Source organism: Leuciscus leuciscus, assembly GCF_965113295.1.
Source record: "Leuciscus leuciscus genome assembly, chromosome: 17".
NCBI lineage: Eukaryota > Metazoa > Chordata > Actinopteri > Cypriniformes > Leuciscidae > Leuciscus > Leuciscus leuciscus.
Window position 1 is genome coordinate 21,274,890 of NC_138741.1, and position 13,740 is coordinate 21,288,629.

A 13,740-nucleotide genomic window follows, 5' to 3' on the forward strand; every position below is an offset into this window, starting at 1 on the left:
GCGGCATTTCTGAGGGTGAAAATGCCTTGTTGATGCCAGAGGTCGGAGGAGAATGACTGGTTTGAGCCAATAGAAAGGCAACAGTAACTCAAATAACCACTTGTTACAACCGAGGTTTGTAGAATAGCATCTCTAAACACACAACATGGTATACCTTGAAGCAGATGGGCTATAGCAGCAGAAGAACAGGTGCCAGTCATTCAGCACACCAAAATTTGACAATAGAAGATTGAAATAACTTTGTCTGGTCTGATGTGTCTCGATTTCTGTTGCGACATTCCAGATGATAGGGTCAGAATTAGCCGTAAACAACATCAAAGCATGGATCCATCCTGCCTTGCATCAATGGTTCAGGCTGCTAGTAGTGGTGTAATGGTGTGGGGGATTCTCTTGGCACACTTTGGCCCCTTAGTAGGCTACCAATTAAAGACAGCCTATCATAGTATTGTTGCTGACCATGTCCATCGCTTTAAGACCACAGTGGAACCATCTTCTGATGGCTACTTCCGGCAGGACAATATGCCATTCACAAAGCTCAAATCATCTTAAACTGGTTTCTTGAACATGACACTATACTCAAATGGCTTCCAGAGTCACCAGATCTTAATTCATTAGAGCTCGTTTGGGATGTGGTGGAACTTGAGCTTCTCATCATGGATGTGCAGCCAACAAATCTGCAGCAACTTCTTGATGCTATCATGTAAATATGGACCAAAATCCATATTGAACTAATGCAGTTTTGAAGGCAAAAGGAGGTCCAGCCAAGTACTAGCAAGATGTACCTAATAAATTGGCTGGTGAGTGTATTTGCCCAGTTACCAGTTGCCCCCCTCCACCATCTCATAACTAAAGCCATAGGGCGGGACAGATGTCCATCATCTCAGTCTAGCTAAGCGCACTCTGAATAGGCTCAGTCTATCCCCCGTCATGACTAGCTGAGACCAGACTGACCTCTGACCTCTCACTAATTACATACGGCTAAGGCGGTGATGATGGCACAAATCCAGTATTTTCCAAACAAGGCAGTAATGGGTAACTATAGGAAGCAGAGCAACAAACATGCTTTTAATGTTCACAGGACATCTCTACCCTGAGAGGTCATTCAGACAGATGTGGAAAATCACAATGCTGAAGCCACAAATGTACACAAATGTCTGTCGGAACACTACAGACCCTCCATAATATACATTGAACAAATATAAATGCAATATGAAAACTATACGTTTGTGGTTCACATGTATATTCAAATATTAAGTGCATTTTGGGAAAGAAGACAAAAAAGAAAACAATAGATGCTAATTCACAAGTTAATTCTTTTTAATTCTGTGGTAGTTTAAGCGTGCATTCCTATTTCTGTCTGCATGCTTTCTAAAGCAGCATTTATCAATAGAGCAGCACAGCTTGTTGAAATAATATTTTCAATCAATGAACTATATTGAATTAATTTCCTAGAATGAAGGTGTGTTTATCACTCTTTATTGTATTAAGACAAAAAGGTATATATATACTGTATATATTATATTTATTATATATATATATATATATATATATATATAGTTTTTGTTTGGTTGGTTAATAAATCCTAGGCCAATGAACGTGTTGGTAGTCATGAGAGAAACCAAGCTTTTTGAGTCTTTGAAACCACTGAACCAATTGCTTCGCAAAATTATTTAATGTTTCGAAACGCCACATGCTGGTGATGCCTGCTGGTCAGAACAATCTAAATGCAGTGAAAACTCTGGCCAAACTCTGAAGGTGTAATCTATTAAATGCTATTAACAAATCTAATAATACCATTAAAGGTATAGCAGAGGATGTTTTACTTCCTGGTGGGTAGTCTAAACTATTGGTCCTCCTAATTGTCAATCATTCTGGTGAATCAATCAAACTTTTCAAAAAGTGGAGAGGGCGGGTCTTATCTAAAATTTGGAAAGATCCTCCGCTATACCTTTAAATACGAAGTGTTTTTATAAAATGTTATTTTATTCAATTGTGGCTTGTTTTATTTGTTTTATGGAGAGCTTGGTTAATCAGAACAATAAGGGACTATTAACTACAACTCTTCCTTTCTATTATACAAATGTGTCATTGATTGTCCACAAATTTATAAAATTGATCCGAGATCAGGAAAAAAAAAACATATAGACACTGGTTCTTGGGTTCACAGAGATTGTCCCCTAGCGGCAATCCAGTGAAACATTTCGAAACAGTTATGACGTAATGAATCATTGTTTACTGCATTGTTTACAGTTCCTGCTCAGCTCAGCTACCGTTCGGACGCTCTTGCTTACTGCTCCGCGCTTTGCTCTATCGCTTTTATATTTTATCTTCTATATTTTTATAGTTTAGCTCCTTTTATCACCTAATTTTAACTTCAGCAAATCAGCACAGTGCTCAAACGACAAAGTTTGGATTACCACAAAAACGCAGAATTCTTCTACCCGACCAGCTTACATTCCGGGGATAGGAAAACACAACATTCATAAGGATAAGAGAGAAAATGCCTCTTCTGGAATCTACTTGCTGCACTAACTGCCACAGACTTTTACAAAGGATTGCAGTTCTTGAAACAAAGTTATTTACGGGACCACCAAACCAGACGGAACACACAATAGAGCTTCGTCATGGACACCCTCAGCATATAGCCGGTGAGTCCCATGAAACTAGTGCTCCTCGACAGGTAGAGAAACAAGCCGATCGACTTACAAATCGATGGCACAAACAGGGAGCGAGACCCAAAGGCACTCGAGACATCAGATTGTCACGAGCCCCACATATTGCCGCAGTAGCATCCTCTACCCCAGATACAGCTCTGACAAGGATGGCAAACACTGGTCTCCCACCAACACCTATACATCTTGAGAACAGATTTGAAGTACTAATGAATGTAAATGAGGAATCCCCAAACGTGATGAATGTGATCGAACACAGACTGTATCAGCCAGTAGCTAACACTGATGCTAACTGGCGCTCAAGGTCGAGCAGACAGCGGCACTCAGCTCAGAGCACAGCCGAGCCCAGGACTCTGATAGTGGGAGACTCCATAATCAGAAACATTAGCAGCAGGGATACAACTACATGCTGCCTTTCACAAGCAACAACTTCTGATATAAACAGGGAACTTCAGAACATTCTGATGAAACATAAGACTGCAAATCGACTCATAATTCATGTGGGGAAGAATGATATTCATAAAGAGCAGTCAGAACTCCTTAAGAAGGATTTCAATGAACTTTTTGAAACACTTAAAAGACTGAAAGTTCAAACATTCATCAGTGGACCACTCCCAGCAAGAGGAACAAACAGGTTTTCTCGGCTGCTTGGGATTAATACATGGCTGCAAAAAACCTGCAATATAAAAGGAGTAAACTTCATTGACAATTTCAATCTTTTCTGGAGTCAGAGACAACTATTTCATCGGGATGGCCATCACCCAAACAAACTTGGTTCAAGAGTGTTAAAGGACAATATCGACTTCTCCCTCAATCATCCTTCTGCAGTGTGTGTCAATCTGAACGACACACACACACCTGGAAACAGTATGAATGAACACGGGACTTCACTTCAGCAACAAGATGGACATGCGGTTGACATATCACACAAGGACAATGATAACACCACTGAGCCACAACAACCTCTGCTCACGGACACAATCTCAGCTGAGCCATGCCCACAGAGCTCACCACAGACAGACACATCAGAACTGCTCCAAGATTCAGCACCCAAGGACGACTTCCTGGAAAACAGCCAGGGAAGCCAGGACAGCATATCACAGCCTCCTATAACACCTGAGCAACAGCCCCTTTCACCAGATACTTTCTCACTCTCGCCAGCGACTCCACTCCTGTGCTTCTCACAGAAAATGGAAGAATTAGTGCATGCTGGAACCAGACTATCCCACTCTTTTGCTGCAAGCCCCCAGATACCAACCAAAAATCGTCAGGCACCTCAAACACCGAAGCCTGCGCGCCGAGCTCGCCCGCCCCCTCCTCCTGTGAGAGCTCTTCGGCCTCTTCGGCCAAAACGCCAGGGCCCACACCCTCCTCCATCTGCTCGAGGTGAACCAAAAACAACTGATACCAGCTCTCAGTGATGTGTTTTGGGTTCCTGTTATGATAACAGTAACTTTCTCAAATGTTTACAGAACAAGCGGGAACCCAGTGTGCCTGTATCTTTCTCTATTGCTGTTCTATTACAAGATAGAAAGTCTAAGGCCTTCAATAGCCGTACAGCAAACCCAACTAATCTGGTGCCTACTACATGTCAAACTAAGATTGCTGTGGGGACAAAAAGTAAGACTGTTAAGTTAGCACTTTTAAACATTCGCTCACTTAAAAATAAATCACTTCTAGTCAACGACTTAATAACCACAAACAACCTGGATTTTATGCTTCTAAATGAGACCTGGCTAGAAGACAGCTGCAGTGCAACAATCCTCAATGAAACAGCCCCTCCTAACTTTACTTTTATGAGTGTCTGCAGAGCTGTTAAGAGAGGTGGGGGTCTAGCTGCTCTTTTTAAAGATATCTATCAATGTAAGCAAATATCATTTGGGAATTACCCGTCTTTCGAATATCTGGGTACTGTGTTAAAAGGTGCTCCTCGCATTTTACTTATCATTATTTACAGGCCTCCAAAATATTCTCCAGCCTTTGCTGAGGACTTTACAGAACTGTTATCAACAATTACCTCAGAGTTTGACTGTTTTGCCATTGCTGGAGATTTTAACATTCACATAGATAATGCAGAAAACAATATGACAAAAGAAATCAAAACTGTTTTAAAAACTTTTGATCTGACTCAGCATGTACATGGACACACACACAATCATGGACACACTCTAGATTTACTTATCAGTAAGGGTCTAAACATTTCATCGATTTTTATAAAGGATGTAGCACTGTCTGATCATTTCTGTATTTTCTTTGATATATTGATCTCTCCTGCCACTGAAGCTGGATCTGTGTCTGTCAAGAAGAGATGCTTAAATGAGAACACTAGTGTACTATTTATGAAGGCTATATCCTTAACACCAAGCATATCTGCTGACTCTGTTGATTTTCTCCTTGATTCTTTTAACTCAAAAGTTAAAAATATAATTGATGATATTGCTCCTGTTAAAGTCAGGAAGAAGAGTGGCAGACAAAAAGCACCTTGGAGAAACTCAACAGCAGTGCAACATATGAAAAGACAATGCAGAAAAGCAGAGCGCATGTGGCGGAAGACAAAACTTGTAGTCCATTATAACATCTACAAAGACAGCCTGCATGCTTTCAATATGGAACTAGGCAAAGCTAGACAGACTTTCTTCTCAAATATTATAAACAGCAATTTAAACAACACACGCACTCTTTTTGCTACTGTAGAGAGACTGACAAACCCCCCAAGCCAGATTCCCAGTGAAATGCTTTCAAACAGCAAGTGCAGTGAGTTTGCTTCTTTCTTCTCTGAGAAAATCAATAATATCAGAAAGGTGATCAGCACATCCTTGAGTTGCACTGGGGTCAGACAGATCAGACCACCTGAGAAAGTAGTTACTATGTCTGACTTCAAAGAAATTGATGGCAAAATTTTGGAAGAAACCGTACAACACCTTAAAACATCAACATGCGCTCTTGACACACTTCCCACATCTTTCTTCAAAATTGTGCTAAACAGTTTAGAAGCAGATCTTCTAGAAGTGGTAAATGCCTCACTTCTCTCTGGGAGTTTTCCAAACTCCCTGAAAACTGCAGTTGTCAAGCCCCTCCTGAAAAAGAGCAATCTGGATAAGACCATATTAAGCAACTATAGACCGATCTCAAATCTTCCTTTCATAGGCAAGATCATTGAAAAAGTTGTCTTCAATCAGCTGAACAAATTCTTAAGCTCGAATGGATACTTTGACAATTTTCAATCTGGTTTCCGACCGCACCACAGCACAGAGACAGCGCTCATAAAGATAATAAACGATATTCGCTTAAATACTGATTCAGGAAAATTATCAGTGCTGGTACTACTCGACCTCAGTGCTGCATTTGACACTGTTGATCACAACATACTTCTTGACAGGCTGGAAAACTGGGTGGGGCTTTCTGGGATAGTCCTAAAATGGTTCAGGTCATACTTAGATGGGAGAGGTTATTATGTGAGTATAGGAGACCATAAGTCTGAGTGGACATCCATGACATGCGGAGTCCCTCAAGGCTCAATTCTTGCGCCACTCCTGTTCAACCTGTATATGCTCCCAATGAGCCAAATAATGAGAAATAACCAAATTGCTTACCACAGCTATGCAGACGACACACAGCTGTACTTAGCCCTATCGCCTAACGATTACAGCCCCATTGACTCCCTGTGCCGATGCATTGACGAAGTCAACAGTTGGATGTGTCAAAACTTTCTTCAATTAAACAAAGACAAAACTGAAGTTATTGCGTTTGGAAACAAAGATGAAGTTCTCAAGGTGAACGCATACCTTCACTCTAGGGGTAAAACAACTAAACACCAAGTCAGGAATCTTGGTGTGACACTAGAGTCAGACCTTAGTTTCAGTAGTCATGTCAAAGCAATAACTAAATCAGCATACTATCATCTGAAAAATATTGCAAGAATCAGATGCTTTGTTTCCAGACAAGACTTAGAGAAACTTGTGCATGCTTTCATCACCAGCAGGGTGGATTATTGTAATGGACTCCTCACTGGCCTTCCCAAAAAGACCATAAGACAGTTGCAGCTCATACAGAACGCTGCCGCCAGGATTCTGAGCAGAACCAGAAAATATGAACATATCACACCAGTCCTCAGGTCTTTACACTGGCTCCCAGTTAGATTTAGGATTGATTTTAAAGTATTATTACTGGTATATAAATCATTCAATGGCCTAGGACCTCAATACATTGCAGATATGCTCACTGAATATAAACCCAACAGATCACTCAGATCATTAGGATCATATCAGCTAGAAATACCAAGGGTTCATTCTAAACATGGTGAGTCTGCTTTTAGCTATTATGCCAGCCGCAGCTGGAACCAGCTTCCAGAAGAGATCAGAGGTGCTCCTACTGTAGTCACATTCAAATCCAGACTCAAAACACTTCTGTTTAGCTGTGCATTTACTGAATGAGCACTGTGCCGCTGTTCGTCCGACTGTTTGTACTGTACTGTATTTTACTCTATTTTTCTAAACTGTTTTAATTATTCTTATTTCTTTTAACTATTTTAATTTCTCCTATGTCAGCAGGGCATTTAGCCCGAAACTGTAAATGCCCACTCAGAAGGTGATAATGTGAAAGTGATTAATGTGGGTTTGAAAGTAGAACAGTATTTAAATGACGATATTAAAGTTTTCGTCTGAGAAAAAATGTGAACGCAGTGCTAAAGTGCTAAAGAAAGTGAAAAGAACGTGTGAGTAAATGAGGGAGAAAAGAAAGTTAAAGGAAAGTTGATAGATGGAAGTCGTAAGAAGATTGAAGGTTAAAAGAAGGTTGAAAGATTTAAGTCTTAAGGGAATCCTTTGAAAGAAAGATCTATAATAAATATTCTTTTTTTATTTTTTAAAAGTACTGTATTTTATTTTATTTTTTCTAAACTGTTTTAATTATTCTTATTTCTTTTCATTATTTTAATTTCTTCTATGTAAAGCACTTTGAATTGCCATTGTGTATGAAATGTGCTATATAAATAAACTTGCCTTGCCTTGCCTTGCCTTGCCTTGCCTTGCCTACTGAAATCATTCAACATGTTTGATGGCAGTTTGATGCGCACTCTGAATCACTGTTTTGAGACAAATGATTCTTAAAGGTTTTAAATCTTCATGAAATAGTGTTTCGAAAGCTCCCTGTTATGTTGGAGTGTTTTAGTTATTCAACAAGAAGTTCAGTTTCACACCAGAGCTTGAAACGATAACCTCTTTACTCGTTTGTGTCACTCACACTCACAACGCAATGCGCACACGGAACCCCCGTAACCTTGGTTACCCTGGAGACCTTGAATTAGAATAGAATTGTGTTCCAACTTAAACTATAGTTGAGGAGAGATGGCTAAACACCTATATGTGAAAGTCTGCGATAAAGTCCTTCAGGTATGCAGGACGAGCACCAGAAGGGGCATGCTCTGTGCCGCTCTCCCACTAGGCTCCCTCCCCGTAGGCACCTGGTTGAGTTGAGAGGGGCCGGCACTTTTCGCAGTCTACTAGCATGACATCGAGAGCCATCGCTCAACAAGAATGTGGCAGACTGTAACTGACGATCCACCTGGAGGGGTTTAGACCAAAACGATGCCATTTTGCTGCTACGGTGGGGTCTGTGGACCCGAACCCAGTCCATCACAGTTATCTTATTCTCATTGACCTTGTGCCTCTTGTCGAAGCTGTCCTTCATTCGCCTCTGGTTTGAAGTTACTGCTGCTTTGGCTGCTACCCAGGTGCCATTCGCTGATGCTGACAAGTCTCGTGCCCTGAGTCTGTCCAATGGCAATTCCATCTCCAGATGGCCAGCAGCCATATCACTTTGTAGCCCAAGACTGTTTGCCCACTGAAGCTAGGCAGGGCTGAGCCTGGTTAGTACCTGGATGGGAGACCTCTTGAGAAAACTAGGTTGCTGCTGGAAGAGGTGTAAGTGAGGCCAGCAGGAGGTGCTCACCCTGTGGTCTGTGTGGGTCCTAACGCCCCAGTAGAGTGATGTGGACACTATACTGTCAAAGAGCATCGTCCTTCGGATGATACGTTAAACCAAGTTCCTGATTCTCTGTGGTCATTAAAAAATCCCAGAATTTCCTTTGAAAAAGAGTAGGGGTGTAACCCCCCGGCGTCCTGGCCAAATTTCCCCTTGGCCTCTGTCCATCATGGCCTCCTAATCATCCCCATATACTGTTTGGCTTCATCACTGTCTCCTCTCCACCAGTAAGCTGGTGTGTGGTGGGCGTTCTGGCGCAATATGGCTGCTGTCGCATCATCCAGGTGGATGCTGCGCATTGGTGGTGGTTGAGGAGATTCCCCCTTCCATGTAAAGTGCTTTGAGTACCCAGAAAAGCGCTATATAAATGTAACAAATTATTATTATTATTATTAATTATTTTCTCCCGGCCGAGCATGAGCAGAGCAGGAGAGGCCTGGGTGGTGGTGTGCTGGCTAGCTCTGTAATGCATCAAAGTTAGGTTGAGTGCTGTTTGGAATGTGTACCCCTGGACCAGATGTGCACGAATGTCGTTCTTAAGGCTCTGATTGAACTTTTCGACCCCGCCGTTCAAGTGGAGAAGTCTGCGGAAGGTGAACTGCGGTCCATTGTCAGTAGTGATGGCATGGGGCATGCCCCAGCGAGCAAACAGGCTGTCCAGTATCTGTGTGATAGTCTGTGATGTGACTGTTCCGGCTGGTATTACCTCAGGCCATTCAGAATGGAGATCCTACACGACCACCAGAAAGCGTTGATGATGAGGAACTCTATGGTCATGTATTTCCCCACAAATGTCCACTTGAAGGTGCTCCCATGGGTGAGATGGCCATGGAACAGGTTGAAGAGGGGTTGGAGCTGGTACTCCAGTCTTCCCACTGAGGAGACAAGGTTCACAGTCCCTGACCAGCCCTTCAATGTCGTGGTCAATGCCTGGCCACCAGACCAGGTCCCGGCATCTTTGCTTGAGCTTAACGATGCCCAAGTGGCCCTCATGCGCCATTGATAGGACACTTGCACGGCCCGGCACCACTGTACAGAGGCCCCTGGAGACACAAACATCACTCCAGCAGGACAGTTCATTTCGTACTTTAGCAAAAGATGTTAACTCCTCAGGCATCCGTGCTGAGAAAGTAGAGAAAGTGTTAGTATTACTGGATAAAATGCTGTCGAAAAAGAAGCGTCTTCAGCCGTTTCTTGAAAGTGGCTATGGACTCAGCAGCTCTGGTTGAGTTAGGCAGATCATTCCACCAGGAGGGAACAGTCATGGTAAAGGTCAGAGAAAGAGATTTTGTGCCTCTTTGAGATGGCACCACAAGACGTCGTTCGCTTGCAGAGCGCAAGTTTCTGGATGGCACATAAGTCCGAAGTAATGAGTTTAAGTAAAAGGGAGCAGAACCAGTGGTTGTTCTGTAGGCAAACATCAGTGACTTGAGTTTGATGTGAGCGGCAACTGGCAACCAGTGCAATTTTTTTGAGGAGAGGAGTGACATGTGCTCTCTTCGGCTTGTTAAAGACCACTCTAGCTGCGGCATTCTGGATCAGTTGCAGAGGTTTGACCGTGCAAGCTGTAAGACCAGCCAGGAGAGCGTTACAATAGTCCAGTCTGGATAAAACTAGCGCTTGGACAAGGAGTTGTGTAGCATGTTCTGATAGGAAGGGCCTGATCCTCCGAATGTTGTACAAGGCAAATCTACATGACCGGGCAGTTCTAGCAATGTGGTCTGTGAAGTTCAATTGATCATCAATTACCACACCAAGGTTCCTGGCTGACCTTGATGGAGTTATGGATAACGAGTCTAGCTGAATGGTGAAGTTGTGATGAAGTGTTGGGTTGGCCGGGACCACAAGTAGCTCTTGAACCAGCGTTCACCGACAGAGTAGTGCTGTTCCATGGGGGTCAGAGCTCTGGAGGCGAATGCTACTGGTCTTTCAACTCCATCCTGCTCCTGTAACAGCACCGCTCCCAGGGCCTGTGTAGAGGCATTACAGGTGATGATAGTCTTACTGTCAGGGTCGAAGTGGACTAGGACAGGTGGTGTGGTAAGCTGGGACTTCAGTGTCCGGACGGCCTCGGAGCATGCTGCAGTCCAGTTCCGTGGCTCCTCTTTTTTTGGTAACTGGCGAAGTGGTGCTGTGGTTCGGGAGTACTGAGGCAGGAAACGAAGGTAGTTGGCCGTCATGCCCAGAAACGAGGCTACCTGGGAGGCAGAGGTGGGCTCTGGGATTTTTTGAATCGCTTCGATATTTGGCTGAAGAGGGGCGATGCCCCTAGATGTGAGACGGAACCCCTACAAAATCTATGGCTGAGGCTGCAAATGTGCATTTTTCTCCATTCAATATAAGGTTATGTGCCATGAGAGCACTGACCATCCTACTGAGACGGTTGTTATGGGTCTGTAAATCCCTTTGATCCGGAATATCAGTAAATTCCATAGTTCACTATAGGGTTCAAATCTGGACTATGACCAGGCCAAAACATGAGCCTGATGTTCTCAGGCCACTTCTTGGTTGTCTTTGCAATTTAGGCAGGAGCATTGTCTTGTTGAAAAATAACATCTAATCATTCCTCTTTAGATAACTTTTCATTTGTGGGAAGCAAGCCATTCTGCATTATTCTCCTGTACTCCAAAGCATTAAATGACTTTTCACAGTAAAGTAGCTCCCCAATACCAGCAGCTAAAAAGGCTCCCCACACAATGACACAGTCTCTTCCTCCATGCTTCACTGTGGTAGAGATGAGTTATAATAAAAATTTTCAGCAGCTGTTCGAAGACACCGCTCTGTAGCATCACCATGCAACTTGTGTTTCATAGTGATTCATCACAACTTCCCATATTCTGCCAAAAACGTAATTCTGTCTTTGATGTTTTTCTGAGACAGCAATCCCAGACAGCAACAAAGTGTCGATCCAGATCCGGCCCACATCTGGTACATGCGTGTGGCGAGCTCGTCCCTACCTCGTCCTGCTCGCCACAGTGTGATCCAACAGATGTGTACCGGATCTGGTCCGACACTATGTTGCTGTCTGGGATCTGGGCCGACACTATGTTGCTGTCTGGGATGGCTTTTTAAGTTGTGCATTAGCTTAAATTTAGCTAATTTCCTGACCAATAATTTGTGGACAATTAAAAGCTCAGTGTTTAGCCTTTTTTGTTTGTTTTTCATTTAGTTTTCAGGAGATATCTGACTTGAGAGAAAGATGGATGAATAGCAACTCAAAGCTTTTATTAAACAGTGTCCAAAAACAGGTGAATATAGACCACAAACAATGTGCAGTGCAAGTATAATGCTTCAGGTGACGATAGAGGATGTCAATTCAATTAGTAAGTAAATCCAAACAAACTAGTTTTGAAAAACACAAAATCGGCTTAAAAAAATTATGACTGGATGCTACTGGATGCTAAATAAAACTTGCAACATAATGAGGTGATGTGACAATGTAGCTGTTTTACATACTAATATTTAAAGGTGTAGTAAATTATTTCTGAGAAACACTGTTGAAAGTGGAACGAACCAATCACCAAAACACTCTTGTAGCCAATCAGCAGAAAGGGGCATATACTCTCATTAGGGGGGAGGTGCCTGTGTTGCAAAGCGTGTTTGTGAATTTGGGGACGGGGCTATCAAGATAGCCGTGTGATCCTTTTGGGTTAGGGCGTGTTTGTTTTGGTGATTTCAAATGTTAACTGCGTTTCTCAGAAATCGCTTACTGCACCTTTAAAATGGAGTTTAGCAGTAAATGGTGTATATTGTGCAGTATGCAGTTAGCAGTGCGCAAGTATTCCATTCCGGACATTCCTGATCCTGAGTCACGTTATTTGAAAACCCTGCATGTCTTGACTGCCTCTCTATGTGTGTATATACATCATTCACTCTGCCAAATAACTTTCATAATATTACACACACATAAAGAAAATAGTTTAAGCATATTTTTCATTTTCAAAACAACCTTTTATTTTGAATCTCATATTTTTCTTGAGTATAAACATCTTTCTCAACAGAAAGACATAAGCTATATTGAGTAAACATTAGTTGGATGGTGAAATGTCTGTTGTCTAGATGTTCACTTTGTGTTCAATGGAAGTGCAATCCAAGCAGCCTCAGCATGCTAGCTCATGTCTAAAGAAAGAGACTTTCTTGCTAAGTGTTTCTTGTGCTGTCTTGCGAGGTGGTGGATAAGTTTTATTGAGTATTACCACAAATATTGTGTTATGTCACCTTTGCGTCAGCATTACATTAAAGCAGAAATTACAACAATGTATTGACTGGAATATTATTAGGTTTAAAGATTATTTTATGATGTTGAATACATGTGATTCTGCAGTTCTTTTGGAAAAGAGAGACCAAGAGAAACTTCTAGAAAATGTATTATTTAAATAAATGAATGTTTAGTAATCAGTAAAAAAAAAACATAAGTATTATTTATATAAATAAACAAGATATATGGTTTAAATCATATTTATTGATGAACAATTTTAACAAAGTTATTTTTAGTGTAAATATATATATATAAACACTAAATAAATGAATGTTATTACTAAACATTATTATTTATTTATATAAAAATAAACAAAGTAAAAAATAATAATAATTGAACACTAAATAAATGAATAGGCCTAAACACACACACACATACATATATATACATATATATATATATATATATATATATATATATATATATATATATATATATATATTTATTCAGCCTTTATTGATTGATTAGTTATCTCCATTCTATCTCTAATCTCTTCTCTCCATCATGGACCTCAACCTCTTGTCCTAAAAAATGCATTTGGCCAATTAGGCTAATTTTGCAAATGTTTAATTGCATTAGGTCAGGGATCTTTTGGATCTGGGATGTCCGTATCAGCAGATTTTATCTATGCAGAAGTCAGCTATTCCTGTGGAGCTCCCTACAGGCCACAGTGCACACTTAGACAATCCCACAGATCTGAATGAGAATGAATCCCACAATTCCACCCTCCACAATGACCAACCAATTAACTCTCAGTAAATATTTACCACAACTGAGAGGAGAGAGTCCCTCAACTACCAGCTGTGAGTAAGAAAACCCTCAAAAAAG